Source organism: Geospiza fortis, unplaced genomic scaffold, assembly GCF_000277835.1.
Source record: "Geospiza fortis unplaced genomic scaffold, GeoFor_1.0 scaffold54, whole genome shotgun sequence".
Taxonomy (NCBI): domain Eukaryota; kingdom Metazoa; phylum Chordata; class Aves; order Passeriformes; family Thraupidae; genus Geospiza; species Geospiza fortis.
In genome coordinates this window covers 14,164,385-14,167,872 of record NW_005054301.1, presented here as the reverse complement: position 1 = coordinate 14,167,872, position 3,488 = coordinate 14,164,385, and positions in this window count along the sequence as shown.

The following is a 3,488-nucleotide window of genomic DNA, read 5'->3' as shown; positions in this document are numbered from 1 at the left end:
ATACCTATATTTCCAGATTAAAGTAAAAGGTAGAAGACTCTTCCAAAATAGAAGAAGTTTTGTAGAGTTGTATGTATCTGCTCATTAGGTTCTACAGATTTTAGAAATGCTGCATTCATGTATATGAACATCATCCTGTGCCTATTACTGATCATATGATTATTTGATATGAACAGAGTAACTTATATTATCTTACTCTTGTGCTTTGACCAGTACAATATTGACTACAAAAGCTGTTAAAAGAGCAATCCATCATCAGAGTCCTGACAGACAGCTGTGTTTCAGGTTTCCCAGTGTTGTCCTGGCAGGAACATTCATATTTTCCCAGAGGTAAGATGAGTTTTACTGCCATGACATCTGCCTTCTCAGCCTCTCTTAATCATAAGCTCGTACTTGTATCATAGGGCCAAGTGATGGGGCCAAATTCTGTCATCACTGATGACTGCAGTCTTCACTGCAATTAGAAGTTGACTGTGGCACAAAATAATACTAAGAATGTTAGGATGTTTTTGTGATAGACATTGAACCATAATGTATTTGGTCAGCTCAAAGACCTGAAGAGTACTGACAGGCTGAGATTTGTGTACTATATTGGTACTGACAAATGGCATCCTTATAGAAGTTCAAGTGACTGTAGGAAGAGGACCTGTTACATCTGTTCACTGGTTGATAATTTTCCTTAATTTTTTTTTAATCTTCCACGAGATGATTTTTCAATCTCTGAACTATGCATTTGAGTACTTTAAATAGTACATTTTCTCTCTGACTTCTCCCAGAGAGGCCAAGCTTGTAGTTCAGTACTTTTACTGTCTCATTTGGCATGTTGTAAATACAATCCATTGTTGTTGAACAAATGCTCATCTTGAGCAACTATCCACAAACAGTATCTTATAGAAACTGCAGAAACTACGTAGCAATCTGAGATTATAGCACTGCTTCCTACAGCTTGGAGCATCAGTTGTCAGCATATTAACATAGATGCTGTATAGCACCTGATAGTTCTTAGGTGTAAAGTAGTTTTAGAGGTGTATTGCCAATAGGAGCTAATCACTATAAATTGGATAAAAGCCATGTTCTTATTCTTATAATTCTTTTTTTTCTTATCTCTTAGGATGATTTTTTGTGGTGTGGGTATCTTCTAGATTTTATATGGGAGGATAGATACCATTTTGTAATTAATCAAAACAGAACAAGCTCACAGTTCTATTCTAGACTTCTTTCATATCTGACAGGAAGGTGAATAAATAAAACTGATTTCATTCCAGATAAAATTAATACTTTTTTCTCATTCTGTTCATTTTCTAATTTTGTGTTACAGTCCAGTGTTTTTTAGAAGGGCTGTAAAGAATGAAAACGTTGCAGTGCCATTGAAACAACAATATAAACCTCACTATATCTTCCTTGTGGATTTTCTTTTGAAGTCAAATGTTTGCTTGGGTTTGTTTGGGCTTTGTTTAATTAAAAGATTGTATTATATCAGACAATCAAGCCAGCTGTTCTTGGACAAGTTTCTAAGGGGGCCTGAATGCTACTGTGGTCAAGTGAAATAATCTGTGTGTATGCTCATCAGGCATGTAGTCTGAACAACACACTTTCATCTCCATATAGCTCAGAAAAGGGAGAGACTTGAGAAGGAAAATGAACAGATTTTTTGGGGTCAAGTTCAGAAAAGCTATGTCAAATGAAATGTACTTGTCATATTGCATTCGTTTTGAAACCAGTGATACCTGTTGCAAAGAAAGACTCATGCTCCTTGTCAGATGGGACTGGATAAGGACTTTGCACAGAGAGTTGATAAAAGCAGTTTCTTGTAGGTGCTTTCAGCAAAGCTGTGAATGCCCAGATGATGACTAACTGTATGTTCCCCAGGAATAACAGAGCTATATACTTTAAGAAATACAGATATATGATGACACTATTTTTGGTGGAGGGTATATCAGCCTCAAGAACAAAAGCTGCCCCAGCCGTTGTACTTAGCTACTGCTCACTATACTAAAAGCTTTGCCACATTTGGAAGCTACAGGAAGCAAAAATGGAGAAATAACATGACATGAAAAATCAAGACCTGACCACTGGAAAGTGTTTTTAGTAGGATTATAGTATGATTTTCAACCTCCATTTAGCTATTTGGGTTCTTTTTCCTTTCCAATCATTCTGAGTTAAATATTTGCACTGTTGAACATTATTATTGTTGATATGCTTCCCTCTCTTCTCTCCATATGATACAGAATCATCAAAAGAGAGGCCTCTTTGGCTGCTTAAATTCTCTTAGAAGATGTAGCAAAATGGTAAAATCTCTTGCAATGCTGATAGTGTTCTATGTGTACCTAGCAAGTTTCACAGAGATAACAGCATTTAGGCCTTTGATGTCCATGTGGGATTTGCTTTAATAAAATCAGAGCTTTGCTTGAATGTTTGCAAATGCACTCAGCAATTATATGTTTGCTGTCCTTTGAATTGAAATCAACTTTGCATTTATCATCCTACGATATGTAAAGCAAAAATAATGGAATATTAATGTGGTTTAGCTTTTTTTGGTTTTCAGAATTAAACTCCTTGGAATAGTTCCTGATTAAATATGTTACAAATGACTTAAAAGAATAAGTTAAATAGATTCAGGTGCTTTTTCCCTGCTCCATGTTGTAATTGTGTGTGTGTGTGTGTGTGTGTGTGTGTGTGTGTGTGTGTGTTTCTACTGTGTATCTGAAAGTATAATTTTCTCAAAAACCAACATGTGCTATGAATGACTTTGTAAAAGTTATTGTAGTTGGACGGAGTATTTATTTTTAAACTAAATTCTTAAGGAGAGATTGACTGTAAATAAAAGACTATATTTTCCTCCTCAGTATTTTTGATAATTTTTTTCAATTGTCTTTTTTTTATGCAAAATGTGTTATTGGGATACTGTAGGTTTCTCTGAAAAATTCTGTCTAAATAACTTCTTTTATTTGCAACACTTTACTGATACAGTTAATATCCCAGGTTCAGTGTGCTTGTTAAAAAAGACATTTCTCAGATCTGCAAAGAATTTGAATATCTACCTTTCTGAAGTCAATGTCTTGAAGGTATTTTTAGGGGGGTGAATCTGAAACAATTTGCACACATCTGAAGACGAAGATCTCCTTTAGTTCTCATCCCACTTTAGGCAACTCGTCACATTTCCAGATGCATAATATTGAAAAGCTTTTCAGTAACTCAGACCATACTAACCAAAAAGTCATAATAAAATAGAATCTCAGTGTTTTCTATCATCCATGTCTCCAAACATTAATATTTGTATTCTGTTTTCCAGGGGAAGAAAAAAACTATGAATTGAATTATAATTTTGTCTAGATTTTACTGTTACTCGTATAACTATATTGATAGCGTAGGAAACCTTACTGGCATTAGTGTATTTTTTTCCAGTTTTCCTGTAGCCAGGACAGAAAACAATTACAGTTTCAGTAGAAAATTTTGCTGTGATTTCCTTCAGCAACTAACCATTCTGG